General features: G+C 32.9%; 1 pseudogene; it reads left to right on the plus strand.

Annotated features, from left to right (window-relative positions):
* Nucleotides 1-17,017, plus strand: part of LOC110260479 (pyridoxal phosphate phosphatase PHOSPHO2-like) — a 109,778-nt pseudogene extending 92,761 nt beyond the window's left edge.
* Nucleotides 17,018-17,259: the final 242 nt, after the last annotated feature.

The raw sequence follows: 17,259 nt of genomic DNA on the forward strand, positions 1-17,259 counted from the left end.
AAAGACCTCTGCTTTGGAAGATTATTTTACTGATTTTGGGATGTAAATTAAACTTGATATTACAACTTCCGTTTACATTTTTTTCTCTTTTAGTTTTGTGTTTTGTAATGGAAATGACTTATTAGTATTATCAGTACAGGTGTATGTGGGAAACATTTGGGAAGCATATCTTACTGACAGTGTGATTAAAATTTTGGACTCCTTTAGTCTTTAGTAATGGATTTAAATTTAAATTAAGGTTATGGGTTGTGGGGATGTTTTCGTGTGTGTATTTTGATTGGTTGGAAAGGGCAGCTGTTGGATAGTGAATCAGAGGGATTGGAGAAAGAAAGAAATGTCTAGGCTTACTAAAAACCATAATTATATTTCAAGATATAATTCTAAAAAGGCAACTCCATAAAAGTATTGACTGAGATGAGCAAACTTAAGATTTCTGAGTCTGATTTTACTTACCTTTGATATGTACTATATTCAATATCTTAATATATTAGATTAAAATATAGATTATATTAGATTTCTTTAAAAAATCAAAGCTATACATTTTATTTATTGCATATGCCCAAAGTAATTAATATAAAATCACATCTTCTGTAAGTCTTGAGGAATGTTTATTTAACATAAGAAGAGGTTTAATAACTTATATTAAAGATTACATAGCACTCTTCTGCTGCTGTACACCAAATGTTTTTATGATAACTCCAGGGTCTGATATGTGATTGTAAATGAGAGTATTTTGCTGCTTATGTTTTAGTTTCAGAATTGATATACCCTGTGGGGGATTTATATGTAGATCTTGCTATGTAGTCATTATGTCCTCCATGTGATTTTAATTTGGTTCCAAAGCTAGTCTGATTTTAACTGTCAAAGGGACATTTATATTATCTGCAACAATACTGGATCACTATGCTATACACCTTAAACTAATATAATATTGTAAATCAATTATACTTCAATAAGGATAAATAAATAAATAAAATATTAAAAAAGACATCTTAGTTGTGATCTCCAATACATACCTTACATGTAATGTCTCAGTGTCTCAGAAAAATGACAGGTTAGGTCCGAGGTATGGCCACTTTTATATTTTAGTTTAACAAATTTAACAAATTGGTATAGTAGAGAATAAATTGCTTCTGTCAAGTGACTATGTTGCCTTTCATTGTTTATATTTATTTTTAACATTAAAGATAATGAAAATCTAAAATTCAATTCATGAATTCTCTTATTCCCCTAATTTAAAACAGCTTTAAAATATTTCTTTGATTTTGAGTCTATGACCAGATTTTCAAAATGGATAAAAAATGCTTCATATTATTATGTCAAATATTCAATCAGCAAAAACAAAATAAATTTGTGTCATGCATTTGACTGCATGAATAAATTTGTATAGACCAAATAGTCAGTTATGTGTGTGTTCTATTTGGCTTCATGTCCATAGCCCTGAGATAACTGTCCTCTCATTAAAGCCCTTTGCAAGTATTGGTTTCAACATGTTTCTTGACATATGTATGTACATCTGTGATCTTATTTTAGTATCCCTTTAATTTGCTTCATTATCCCTATTTTATCTCTTTCAAGTTGAAAACTTTACCACTGAATTTTTAATAGAAGGCCCCAAATCAGAAAGTGCTCAAGGTATGCATAGTAAAGTGAAAAATTGATAAATGTGCTCTGTAAAGCCACATTACACATTTGGAACTGGTTTCTAAATCTACTTTTGCAAAATTGGTGATATTGCCATTGGAGGAGGATTCCTTTACAGTGTTCTTTTTATGTCTCCAAGTTTGTTAATTTTCATTTCCCTACATTGAATTTCAAAAGCCACTTAGCTGCCCATATTCCTAGTTTATCCTAGTCATTCAGATTTTTACTGTTCTGCTCCTTTGCAGTGATTGGTGCATGGCTCCCTTCCAATAGTCAGCAAATTTCATTACCTAGAGCACACTGTTTTACCAGGTCTCTGCACTCCGGTCCCCTGACAGTGCATGAAACTCTCCATCTCCAACCCTCAGCAGTTTTTAAATCCACTCACAGATTAACCTTGACTAGCCTATATTTTCTAGAGGCTGGAATTTAATAGAGTTCTTATAAGAGTGAGGTAAATCTATGGCTCAGTTTTTGTGTCCTAAATACCAACAATGCTTCTCCTCATGTTTTCTCCTGGTTCCTCAGAAGTTGTTTTAACAAGTTTCATTGAATGTTTAATCTAATTAACTGTTAAATACACACACAGAAAGCAGAGAACAAACAACTTCATCTGACCATGACTACATGAGAATTTCCCTCATTTTATAAGAATAATGTATTAATTAAATCTGTTAAAATTTATTATTCAAATGTTTCCTCAATCCAATCCCTTCTCCCACCTAGTTATGGGCAGTTTTTTTCCTAGCCAGCATTACTAGTGACTTCATCTGAGGAACTAAAGTCTTTTTTGTTTGAAAAGAATCATCTTTATCAATGTTATTTGCATTATGTTTGATTTGATAATTTGGAAAGAATACTTCTGATGTACCAGACTAGAGACATAAAATACTGTAAATTGATCTACAAACATTTGAAAATTAATTTTTATAAATATATAATCCAAATTCATCAATAAATTATGATTTGTTTAAAACAATTTTTGAAGCAACTGTCATTAGTTCAATGGAAAAACTTAATGGGTATTCCATTAGTGTGCTGTTTTATCACTATTATACTCTATTTTGCAGAAGTATGGAACAAATCATCTGGTGGATTCTATGAAAAATGTAGAAACATTGTAGGCTGATTCATAATTAAATGTCAATATTTGTATAATTTTGTAGAGAATATATATTCAGACTTTTGTTTTGTTATATATTTAACTATGGTCCCCACACCTAATATACTCAATTTTTATAAAATGCAAACATGTATATGGTATATGAAGACACTTTTTGATCTCCCTTTTCTATGTGCAATGTGAATTTCATGTATCAGCCCTTACTTAGGCATTATATGTGATGTCTGCCAAGCTATACTTTGATTTTAGCAGTGTTTATCAGTTTTTTTCTTGGGCTAGAGCATTGATTTTTGCAGAAGTGCACACATATTTAATTTTACCTCTAATCTTGTAAAAAATAAACATACACACATACGTATGTATATATATAAACTTGAAAAGTTTTTTTATATTTATAATGCTATAATTTATATAAATACAGTTATCATTAGCTATGTCTAAAATGCTAAAATCAGCCTTAATTAGATCCTCTTTGGACATAACTTTTCATCTGTATTTACTTTTATATGTAAAAATCACCCTAGTAAGAAATTCTAGAAATATAGATAATTAGGTTTCTCTGTAAAGTGCAATGAATGGCCTCCAGATGCCTTGAATATTTGTTTACAAGAAGACCTGTGACTAAGTTTCAAATGAATGAAGGTTTTTCTTACATATCTCTGTCTCTAGACTAAAGAAAAGCAAGCCAACCAGTTTTTCTTTACTAAACGACCATTTTTACTCATCAATTTCCTTCAAACTTTCCATTATTTTATTTCATCAAAATAAATGCCGCTCTATTGCAAATTTTTATCTATGTATTTACATGTCCGGTCACAAGATGAACATCTAATTATGTTGTGGTATTATTAAATGGAATATTGACTCAAATGTGAGCTTTATGGTGATTAAGATGAATAGATGTCTCTGAAGCAGATTGATTTGCTCTAAATAGCTGTTCCTATTTCAAAGAGGGGCTCACTCAAGCTAAACTATAATCTCAACCAAAACAAGACCATTTGCATTTTCTATCCCATTACTTTGTTTGAAATAAACAGGCAAGCAATCACCCTAACCTGCACTGAATTATTTTTATAGGATTCATAAATACAGCCCAGATCATGACCTGGTATACCATTTTTGACTGTTAAAAGGCTGGCTCATTTTTTGACTATTTCATCTTGGAAATTGGGCAGCTCTATCTTTGTAACATCATGAATAATACAGTGTACATAAAAGCAGTTCAAAATTTAGGTTGCTGGTACTCACCATAAGCTTCAAATCTAGTCATCTTTCATCTATATCTACATGGGGCTTGATTGTGTGTCAAAGTTTTGTTAATAAAATAATTTGGAACTTAATCTGAGAAAAATTTAAGTATTCTTTAACGTATGCAATGGCTGGGACTGTTTTTACGTGCACAAAATATTTCAGCTAACTCGATATTCTTTATACACATGGATGATCTAATTATTGCTACATGAAGTGTGGTACAGTTACTGCACCACCTTGGAGTTTGTTCAAAATGAAAACTCTCAGCCTAGTCCTTATACCTCCTGAGTCAGAATGGGCACTTTCAGAAGATCTCCCAGAATATTCTAATGTATGCTAACATTTAAGTCCTGGTGTTTTGAGTCTTCCTGTCCTTTAAATTCAAACATAAATTCTGTTTATCCCAAATCAATATTTTAAGAAAATTGTGCTTGTGTACAGTAAGGGAGAGGATGATATCAGAGATTTTTGTTTATTTTAGCGTTTATTTAAGCCTGTATTAAGGAGTAGTATGTGCCAGAGTCTGTGCTAAGTGTTGACTACGCAAAGGTGGCAAGAACACTTCTCATGAATGTTGGAGTTCCATTTCCACCTGTGAGGACAGATAGAGAAATGATTACAGTTTGGTATAACAAGTGCTTCTAACATTTAGAGTTAAGAAGTTCATCTATCCATGCAGAGCTATTTTGGAAAGAGGTAGAAAGAGTTTGGTAGAAAGGCCTGTTTATAAACTTTCTCCTGAAGCTATATAAACAAGTCTTAGATATTTGACAAAGACTATGCATAGCTAACTATACTATCAACTTATATATACATTTGCGCCTGTATAAATACATATATACATATGCATATATTTGAAATATAATCTAATGTACACTATCTATATCTATATCTATATCTATAATCTCCCATGGACATATTTTAAATATATATTTTATAGAAAAGGTAATTAGGGACATAAGGGAAAATAATTACCCTCAAAGCACAGAATGTGTAACAAATCAAGTTGGGATTCACGTTTATTTTCCTCACTAGACCTAATTAGAGACTGTTTAAAGGGTTGTCATTGTAATAACATTTCTTCTTTTGCAACAGGTTATTTATTTTTTTGAGGGGAGTTGTTTGTGTCGACAAATCTGTGATTAAGGAATCACAGATATTTTTCAAATAGGTATATAATACAGATGACCAATTTAACTCATAAGAGGCAAACCATAATCATGACTTTAAAACACTTTCTAAAGACATTCGGGTCAGTGGAAAATTGGTGGGACAGCACAAATCATCTTCTGTTATGAATTCCACAATTCTGGACCAATAATACTTTTTCAGAATTTTAAAGGTTTTAATTACAATCAACTTTTAAAACACATTTATGACTTATTATATATTAACTATTTAGATAGATTTTAACTGTTGCTACATCAAAGTAGCAATGGCATAAACTTGAGCAACTGAGCTCTTCAGCAGGAGCAGATGGCCTGTCTGAGATTTTGCAGTTCAGAAGCAAGCCTCATTTAATGGCAGCCAAAAAAGCAATGGAAAGTGTTCAAACTTTGAATGAAGAAGAAAAAACACTTTTTCTAGGGTTTATTTGGTAAACTCTGTGACAGTTGGACATCTGGTTATGCTAGAAAAAGAGAATTTTAAAGTTATCCTTGAAACCTGTCCATTTGAATTAGATGATACATTCTCTGTAATTAAGCCTAAGTAGTGGGTATCTGTCACAAGTCAAATTAATAGAAATTAATTCAAAACCTTGGAAGGGACATGTCACACTGATCTGTGTAGCATAACCCTGAAGGCGACATTTTATTATATGAGTAAGATTTCATTGTCAAAAAAGGAGAAGTCACTCTGGCAAACGCTGAATACGACAAGTAAGTTTTTCAGAGGATAAAGTGCTTATCAATTAGATGTAAATTAGCATGCTGAGGGCACCATTTGATAAATGACTGCCTCCAGAAAACTGAATGATATGGTTTTGTATAGAAAAGTCATTCACTCAAAGGTGAGGACACTCCTTTTAGAGACCAGTCTACTTTTTTACTATCTTATTGACTCCCTCTTTAGTTTAAAGGATAGCATAGTGAGGCTAAATGTTCAGTCGTGTTAGGTTTATGAATGAAAGACTGGAGAACCAAGCTCATGGCCCTCAGAACATTGACATCAACCTACTGTGTTTGTTCTCAGAGGTAGAGACCTATTAGAGAAAGTCAAGCCTGAACAAACTAGTGACATTGTGCACTGTAGTTTCTGGAAGCTTCACACAATCATCTCAGGCTGCAGAAGAGCTCTAGAAGTAGTGGTCCATGAAGAACTGTCATCTATTTGCTAAGCTATGCAATTTTGATGGATCATCTGTTTTTTTTAAGATGAATATTTAGGCTTAGCTCTAGCAACCTGCATCCTCATGAATACTAATCAAGTTCTTAACCCATTGAACCACAATGGGAACTCCATAATTTCCATTTTTGTGTGTGTGATGATGATAGCATTTAAGATTTATTCTCTTAAAGACTTTAAACTATATAATATTGTTAATTATAATCATCAGGCTATACATTAGACCCTTTGATCACCACCTTTCCATTTCCCCTACTTCCTCCCTAACCACTAGAAACTATCATTCTACTCTGTTTTTTGAGTTCATCTTTTTATTTTTTAATGATTTTTATTTTTCCGTTGGAGTTGGTTTACAGTGTTCTGTCAATTTTCTACTGTACAGAAAAGGGACCCAGCACACATACATATATACATTCTTTTTCTCACATTATCCTCTATCATGTGCCATCATAAGTGACTAAATATAGTTCCCAGTGCTATATAGCAGGATCTCATGGCTTATCCATTCCAAAAGCAATAGTTTGGATCTATTAACCCCAGATTCCCAGTCTGCCCAACTCCCTCCCCCTCCCCCTGGCAACCACAAGTCTGTTCTCCAAGTCCATAAGTTTCTTTTATGTGAAAAATTTTATTTGTACAGTGTATTATACTCAAGATATGTAGTATCATGTGATGTTTATCTTTCTCTTTCTGAGTTCATCTTTTTTAGATTCAACTTGTAAGTGACAACATGCAGTATTTGCCTTTCTCTGTCTGATCTATTTCATTTAGCATAATGCCATCAAGGTCCATCCATGATGTTGTAAATAGCAGGGTTTCCTTTACTTTCAGCTGAATAATATTTTTATGTATATACATATTTAATAATACATACGTATTTAATACATATAAGAATATGTCATATTTTCTTTACACATTCATCTGATGATAGACACCTAGTTATGGCTTGACTACTGTAAATACTACAATGAGCATGGGAATACAGATTTTTTACGGTAGTGATTTCATTTCCTTCAAAATATATATATCCAGAAGTAAAATTTATGGGTCATATGATAGTTCTATTGTTAATTTTTTGAGAAACCTCCATACGGTTTTTCATGCTGGTTATTTCAGTTTATATTTTCACCAACAGTGTGCAAGAGTTAGCTTTTCTCCACAGCCTAATCAAAACTGATTGTCTTTATCTTTTTTTATAATATCCATCCTAACAAGTGTGAGATGGTTTCTCATTGTGGTTTAAATTGCATTTTACTGATGAATAGTGATACTGAGCATCTTTTTTGTATAACTGTTGGTGAGATTAGTGTCTTCTCTGAAAAATGGATTGGATCTCTGGGTTTATAGGAGCCCTCTAAGAGCCTTAGCTGAGGAAGCTGCTGAACCACTTGGGGCTTCTGGAGCATGGGCCATGGGTTCAAAGGGGGGGGCTCTGGGAGCCTGGAGCTGAGGAAGCTGCCTGAAGGTGTGTGTTTTACCTGGAACTGCTAGACAGGCTATGACATGATCCAGTGGCCTGGATGAGCAGGATTTTGCTGGAAGTCTGGTAGCAAACTCTTTTCTTTTCTTTTTTTTTTTTTTCTTTTTTTTTCCTTTTTAAGGTGGCATCTGTGGCATATGGAATTTCCTGGGTTAGGGGTTGAATCGAAGCTGCAGCTGTATGTAGGCTATGGAGCCACTGCAATACCAGATCCCAGTTGCCTCTGCAACCTACATCATAGCTTGCAGCAGAGCTGGATTATTAACCTGCTGAAAGAAGCCAGGGATCAAACCAACGTTTCATGGACACTATGTCAGTTCTTAACCCACTGAACCACAATAGAAACTCCAAAACCTGTATTTTATCTTCTCATTTTTTCAGTCTTTCAACCTCTGACCTCACTTATTATAATTTAATATTTCAGTCTCCATCCTTCTGTCTCAATCTCTTGTCATCTTTCCTCCATTTATCCTCTCATTCTTTCATTCTATTTTCCTCCTTCTTCATTTTCTTTCTTATTCTTCCTCTGTCCACTCTTTAACACTCCCCTACTTGCCTTTCCCCTCTTTACCCCCTCCCTAGCCTCTTTGGATATGTCTTATCTTCCTCTTATATTTTTTATGTCTTATCCCTCAGCCAGGATGATCTGTCTCAACTATCCATCTGTTTTTTAGCATTTCAGTCATGTGTGGACTAAGAAAAATTATTTAATTAATACCTGGAGTGCAGGGTCCTGGTTAGAGTTCTGTTGTTCTTTTTGTGCATTTTTTGTGTGTTCCTTTTTATGTGGAACATATTATTTCTTCAAAATTATACATTTTTATTTTTCACTGAATGATAAAAAAACCAACTAACCTTTCTATTCATCCTTCAATATAGCATATCTGCTTTCAGATGTTTAGGACTGGATTGTCTAAAATGCTTCATCATCCTGGGGAAAGAATTACAGAAAAAGGAGGCTATTTCAATTTGTTTTCCCTTTCTTTCTGGACATTGAAGAAATTCCACATCTCAAATATTGATGGAATTCAGAAGAATCTTGAGAAATTATATAGAATATTGAGAGTGCTGCTCACTGTGATTTGAGTTCATTCAGATTTCCCTTAAAAATTATAATGTTTAATAATGGAATCTTGAATATAGTTGTAAACACATTCAAACATAATATGTGACATTTCAAATATGAGATGTCCTTTCCGAGAATCAATTTTTTTGGTCTGTTTTAGTATTTCCTGAAGGTAATCAATTGATTAGCTGCATTATTGTAATTAGTTACACTGTAAAATGTATCTAACTTAATTGAGATGATTTCAAATTGAAATTTCCATACAAGACAATTTTCATTTTGTAATTTTATACTATAAGGTTATCATTAACTATCTTTCATTAGTTATTCCAAATACTTCCTCCCACTAGCCCTTGGCTTCATAACCATGAATTTATTTCAAATATAGGTAAACTACACTGAGAGTTCATTGGTATAAGTACCAGTCCAGTGGTAAAAATGAGAGCATATCCAGTTGGAACCTGGAATCATAAGGAAGTATGGAAAACATATGTTAAGATATAAATGGAATAATCATTGATGATGGCGTTTTATGACCTATTTATTTCCTTACAGTTCTGAAATTTTATAACTGTTTAGTTGACTTTCCAAATAGCAATGATCAGTGATTACATTTCTAGTGATCAATTAATGAGTAGTTTCAAATTCAAATGGTGTATAAATGTGGAAGATTAATTGTATGTATGTGCTGTGTGTGCATATGTGTAAGTATACTGATATTTCATTATTTTTTCAGCTACCTCTAACCTACATTTGGTTAAAATCAGCATCTTAAATTAGAGGGATTAGGAAGAAGTGGGGAATAAAAAGAAGCTTTAGAAATGCTGGAAAAGCTTTGCTGGAAGATACTTCAGGGACACAAAAGAAATATAAAAGAAAATATCTGTTTTTTAAATTTATATTTTCTCAATATTTTGGTTCTAATGCCTTTGCTTGCCATTGTTTTTTTTTTCCTAGTTGTTATGGTATAGGGTATACTTCCCCTTTACTTTACAAAATACAAATGGAACTTTGAATACCTGTGACATCTGTATAATCTTTGATATATGAATGTATATTAAAGTTGAGGAAAGGAATAAAAGTTATTATCAAAAATAGGAAGAATTTCATAAACTCATAAATCCAAACTGGTTAACAGTTTTGTTTCAGGAGATGTGGAACATGGTAGTTTAGAGTAGGCAGTGTAACAGAACTTGCATTAGCTAAGCTTCTTTGGGCTATTTTATGAAGTGGAACCTAATTATCTAACATACATTGGAAATTAAAACACATCGTGATTCACTGACCAGTAGTTTGCTTTCTTTTGATTGTAATATAAGGTATCTAATGTACAGCTTACTATTTTAGCCATTTAAGTGTATAGTAAATGCAGCAGTAAATGGAAATGAAGGTGGCAGGATGTGGCAGAAAGAAGATGGGCTGTCATGTGCTCTCTACAAAGGACTAAACAAACTCCAATAGGGCCTCTGTAACTGTGCTGATCATGGAGAGGGGCCAGGTCTTTATATACCTATAACAACTGGTAATTTGATGCACACGACCCTGCAAATGGTGTGGGACAATGGACCTGAGGAATCTCTTCAGCCAAATCAATTCCAAAGCTGACGGCTGAGGGCTGTTTGGTAGCAACAGTTCTGGCAGCAGAAAAAAAAATTTTGTACTGAAGGGGTATCTGGGCAGCACATACAGACATAACTTCATTGTTTTCCCATATACAGTTCTCATTTGTTCTAATAATTCTGCAAGATAGCTAGGGTAAGAGTTATTTATCATGAACCAAGTTAATAATGAATTTAATTTCATAAACTATACAAGAAGTTTATATTTCCTAGATGCAGAATTAGCTATGTAACATTGGCAAAGGAGGATAATGCAAAAACACATACGTATTGACACTATTTTTAACATGTGAAAAGATGATTTTGAGCAATTTCATGCTAAGGAAAATGTCGCATAGAAACAACCATGATAAATTTCTGATGATTGATGGGGAAGTTCAAATCTCTTGCTGTGATTCAGCATCAATTCTAGCTAATATCTGCATTTAAGTGTTTACAACACTTAGTATGAGGTAACTAAGCAGTAAGACAGCTTATATCAATTATCTTTATATTTTTCTTTGGTGATTATCTTCATTTTTCCATTTTTGGCACGTTTTCTTTTACTAGAACTTCAGAGAGTCTCCTGCTGAGAAATGAAGGTAGGCACAGTAGTGGATCATGTTTTTGACAAGACCAAAGCTTGCTGACCCATGCACAATATACTTACCTGCCACCTTTTTGTCAATATCTTGACAAGGTCATCATGCATTAAAGAGAAACATTCAGTCTCTAACACTCTAATGCTCACTTTTCTTGAAGAAAGTGTGCAAAAAGGTATAATTTTAACACATCACTATCATTTCTGACTATATAGTAGGCAGTTTTGTTCATGTGTGGCGAAATTATTGCATGCAATCACATCAGTCAGAATAAAACTGTTTTGAGCAATAACCAGCTACATCTTGAAAAGATGCATTGGTTGACCTCTAAATATCATTGTGACTTTAAACAAAGCATCTTCAAGCATGTTTAGCATTGGAAGCGTTTTGTTAAGCAAAGACTAATAATAAAGTTGTTATCTGTCTATCTATCTACCTATCCATCCATCCAACTATCTATCATCTATCTATCTATTATCTATCTATCTATCATCTATCTATCTATCTATCTATCATCATCTTTATCTATCATCTATCTTTCAAGGCTGGAGACCAGTTGTCTTTCACTCCACATCAAGCATAATTAAGGCTTTAATCTGTGAGGATCATATGAAAACTCTAGGGCAAAATTTGAAAACTATTTACTTACTGTCAAATTTTAGAGAGTACTAGGAGACAAATATATATATATATATTTCTAACCCACAATGACACACTCTTAGCAATTAATGCCTGTATGAGTCTTGCTTATGCAAGGATATTATTTACCTGCCTATATTTTTATTTAGGATCACAATTTTTTTCTTCTGTATATCTTTCTCTGCAATAACTGAATAAAAGTTTAGCAGTTACATTGGACTGAGCAGAACAAAATTTGATAAATATTGCTATGTTTTCATACTCTTCATAACAAATAGCATTCTACATTAGTATTCCAGTTGTAAAATCCTAATACTTACATGGAAATAATATGAGCCAAAAGATGTAATTACTACATATTAGAAACTTTTCTTGGTCCTTTACTCTTTTTTCTTTGCCTGCATAGCTTAGTACCTGTCTGGGGTACAATTTCCTCAAGGTGATAAATCAGAGAAGAATATCAGGGATGAATGGTATCAGACTTCAAAGAGGGGAAAAAATACACTTTGAAATCACTATACACTAGTAATTTGGGATAGAACTGTCTCATACTTGCCTGTTGGCAATCAGAGTAGAACTTGGTGATTTCACCACATAGTAGCAATTTCTCTTAGGAATATTGTAATAGGGCAATCTGTTTTTATCTTCCATGGAATCTAGGTATTGCTAGGATATTTCTTGGTTAGAATCAATTGAATTCTATTTCAGGATCCTGATGTGTTAGATATCTAGATTTTTAAGAACCTACAAGCTTATGATAATTTTCTCATATTTTAAAATCTTGACAAAAATCTTTTATTCATCTTTTTTTTAAAAAGCCTCTTTTCTAATTTATGAACACTCCAGTTCTTCAATGTACACATACCGAGAGAGACTATGTACATATACATACATATACAGATAGATGTGTATATATTAATAATACATATGAATAATATGCATATTATTGTCACATTTCAAGTCTGAGAAAAAGAAATCATATACATATATACACATATATATTCATATAAATACACATATTTTACACTATAGTATTATATAATTGTTAGTAATCTCAAGGTTTTATAAGTTTTGTGGAAAGCCCAAGTTTATTAAACTTATAAACTCACTTCTACATGATATTAATGAAAGAAAAATATTAAAATCAATAGAATGCATAAATCAAGGTGTTAAATATTTTTATAAAGTTATATCTTTAAAAACAACCACATAAGCAATGACAAAAAACCTTGGCAATCAATTAAACCACTTTTGTTAATGTTTTGTATTTCATCATTAAATACAAAACATTAAAAAAAATTGTTTTAATTTCGACAGAAACATATGAACATAAACTATGAAGATTCAGAATGGCATTTATACAGAGTTAACAGTTATATTGTTCACCAGTCCCTATAATAAACATTTATGAAGCATAGAACATTTCCAAAATTTTGCATAGAATATAAAGGAGATGAGTGTATGCCCCATTGGTATTCTGATTAATGAACTTTCTCAAGGAAACTTAATATTAGCCACTTAAGTGAATGAAGAAAAACAAAAGAATCATAGTCTAAAATATTTGATTCCAGGTAATTCATCTTCAAAGTTATTTTCTTTACATAGGATGATAGCATACTTGATTTCACATATGTGAAGTATAATTCAATTTATAAATCACATACTACATGTAAGGATAACCTGACCCCGTTGCTGTACAGTGGGAAAATTTAAAAAAAAAAAAATAAATAAATAAATAAATAAATCACATACTGAATTTACATTAATAACACACTGAATTTCATCTTAGATATTCTATTTATATGCAATTTTATTGAGACTTCAAACTGTTGACATCGAAACTTTTTAAACTTATTCTTTGAGTTTAAGCAATTAGTCTATAGTTTGAAAAATCTAATTCCTTTCTCCAAAAAAAAGCATGTATGTGTAATGTTAGGATGGACTTGGAGTTCCCATTGCGGTGCACTGGAAACGAATCCGACTAGGAACCAAGAGGTGCGGGTTCGATCCCTGGCCTTGCTCAGTGGGTTAAGGATCCGGCATTGCCGTGAGCTGTGGTGTAGTTTGCAGATGCGGCTCAGACCTAGTGTTGCTGTAGCTCTGGCATAGGCCAGCAGCTGTAGTTCCAATTGGACCCCTAGCCTGAGAACCTCCATATGTTGTGGGTGTAGCCCTAAGAAAAGCAAAAAACAGAAACAAAAAAGCCTTACATATTTATAAAATATGTACTTTAAATATATTTCACATTGCAATACCTCATTCAAATTTTGATCTTCAAGATTCAATGATCTCAAAAGGCCAAGTATGCTTATTCCCGCTTCTAACAAGCCAACTATGAGAATAAAGAATCAATAGAAAAATTGGGATTTGACTTAACTTATTTTATTTATTTTTAGTTAAATACCAATGTATCTTTTTGTATAATATTAAGCAATAGCAAGAAGAGTGATTATCAGGTTTGCAGATTTTTAAATTGTTCTTATTTCCATGATTTTAAAGCGTAGCTGTTACTGCTAAGCATTCCTTCCATGAAAGAGCCAGACAAAACTCCACCCTGGCCTGCTCCCAGGTCACTGCTCTGGCTTGGCTTTCACTGGAAGGATAAGCCGAGATGTTGAGCCAAAAGGAGCATCCAGAGAATAACCATCATTACAAGGCTAATAATCTTAACAGCTGCCAAAAGAAAATATGACAGTGATGATACTGGTACTAAAGCACTCAATACTTTTGTTGAGCCTTGGAAGTTATGCATAAAATTCTGTGTGATCACAGCATTGTACACTGGGAAAGTATGGTGTGTTTAATCATCCCTCTGGCATGCTCTTTGCTTGTTTCTTCTTTGTCAGTGTCATACTTGCCTAATCTTTTTAAAAAATGCAGTTTTAAGGAAGAAAAAACAATGAAAAAATGTAAAAACCCACCATTTGGGAGGACTGAATTTCTAATGGAATGACATTATAATAGTTCAGTTATAAGCAATGGTAACAATTAAAACTAACCAATAAGCCTGACAATACATAGAGCAATCTTTAAGTACAAATAAGTTCACTACTAGCTGTCACATAGGCATGGAAAAACTAAATTGCTAATGCTATTTCTGAACTTAATTCAATATTTTATAAAACTATGTCCCTCAAAATGACAGAAAGCAATAAGAAGCTATATAATGTTTTACTTCCACAATTTAAATGGAGCTTTTTTTAAATGATAAAAAAATTTCCAGGTCAAAATAAATGATATAAACCAGCAGTTTTAATTGCCTTTGGCTGAATGTAAAGTGAAAACCTATAAAGCATTATTATAAGGTCAACATTTATAGCGATAAGCTGAAGAAAGTCGGTGTCATTTACATATCCTTTTAAGGAAAACTATGAAAGTCTTTGAACACATTTATGATTCAGATTCAAACAGAATTTTTTGGACAGTAAACTGTTAGCTAGAAAAGGCAAGGGTATGCTACTAAAAGTTATAGCAACACAAGCCCTTCTATTCCTGTAAAGATTCAGTTGCCTATGCTTCAAAAGATGGTTCTAAAATTATATGCAATATAAGACATAGGAAAAAGCCTTATAGAACATTACATTTGTTTCATACTGGAATGAGCATAGACAGCCATATTTAAAGATCCATGTCAAGAACGGTCACTGAACTACATAAATTAAAAGAGCATTAAGTCCATTTGATTGAATCTCTCATTTAAAGTAAGAAAATTAAATTACCCAAAGCCTAGTTAATTTCCAAAGTCACAAAGTTGTACATGAGAAGAAAAAAAAAATCCTGTCTAAAAATGCATCTTCTCTATCTTAAGCCTTAACATTTTACCTATATATCTCTTGGAGGCCTAAACATGTAATACCATTCATTCAGTAAATATTTGTTAAGATGACTAAATTGAAAAAAAGTTGAAAACTAATTTTAAAAATATTGTATAAAGTTAGATGGATAATAATTAAGTATAAAAAACGATAGTATTAAAAATAGGGAAATTTGTTTTCTTCTTGAGTTAAATATTATCTTTTCTTTTATATCAAACATAGTTAATTGCTTCTGGATTTTAAAATCACAATATGGCCATGTAAGAAATGGGGGTAAACTGATGAAGTTTCACAAGTCAATTTAATTTGCCACACAATAAATTTGATGTTATCATTTTATAAAAGAAAACGGCCCATATTGGACAATTTTCTTCAAAAATTTCATTTTTTCCACAAATTTCCATATATCTTTTCATCTTCCAACCAAGGGAGAAAATGCTATATGCAGTACATTCTCATTCTCATCAGATAGGTAAGGAGTAAGAGATAACAACTTTTCAGAGGAAAAAAAATGTTTAATATATTAGAAACTTCTGGTACACCACTTCAAAACACCTCTTTCCTCCCTGCTACCTCACTATGTGACAACTAGTCACACAAAGGGCTTCAATCAGTGTTTGGGATATGAAATGTAAAACAGGATGAAATGAAAAGAACAGTGATAGCAATGCCTTTCACTCTGGGGATGGTGGAACTCTTAAAGTTTATAAGACAGAACAAAGATAAATTTTACTGCATCATTATTTCAGATTCAAATGCAGTCTTCATGGAGTTCCCCTTGTGGCTCAGTGGTTAACAAACCCGACTAGGAACCATGAGGTTGTAGGTTCGATCCCTGGCCTCACTCAGTGGCTTAAGGGTCCAGCATTGCGGTGACCTGACGTGGCTTGGATCTGGCGTTGCTGTGGCTGTGGCATAGGCCGGTGGCTACAGCTCTGATTAGACCCCTAGCTTGGGAAACTCCATATGCCGCGGGTGCAGCCCTTAAAAAAAAAAAAAAGAAAAAAAGAAAAGAAAAGAAATGCAATCTTCATAGATTGGGTTTTAGAAGCTATCAGTTTTCATGATGTGTTTGATAAAATGTTTAAAAATCCAGCAGATTTTGAGAGCAGTAGTCATCTCTTTGTGGGAAATTACAATGGCTCATTCTTGCAATAGATGTTCCCAAAAATCATTGAAAAAATGCACTTTTGGTAGAATTTGTAAGTAAACAGGAGTTTATAAACAGGGAGTGAGGTATACACACATTGTTTGTATAGGTGATGGCAGAAACGATGTCTGTCCAGTAAACTTTTTAAAGAAGAATGATGCTGCCATGCCAAAGAAAGAACATACCTTATAGCAAAGTCTTTCTAGAATGTCTCAAAATCTTGAGCCTATGGAAACTTCTGTTGTATCTTAGTCTTCAGGCAGTGAAATAATTTCTCATTTATAATTTCTAATAAAGGAGTAATAGACCAAAAAAAAAAAATGCAGCAGTGCTTCCCATGCTACATAATACTTGCTTCTTGCTCTGGGCTTTTCTGATGATGCAGCCTAGGATACCTAATGAAATCAGTTCTGTACTGAAAAATGTGCATCTCTTCCATGTGCATGACTCATATTTGTGGCCAAGTTAATGCTTACATTTGACCAATAGGGACTTGGAGTCAACGGATAAATCCTACATCTTTTCTGTGCCCTGGCTAGAAAGTT

This window comes from Sus scrofa, chromosome 4, assembly GCF_054392235.1.
Source record: "Sus scrofa isolate SSC_HxYL_T2T_F1_AM1 chromosome 4, Sscrofa_HxYL_maternal_Yorkshire_Landrace_v2.0, whole genome shotgun sequence".
NCBI lineage: Eukaryota > Metazoa > Chordata > Mammalia > Artiodactyla > Suidae > Sus > Sus scrofa.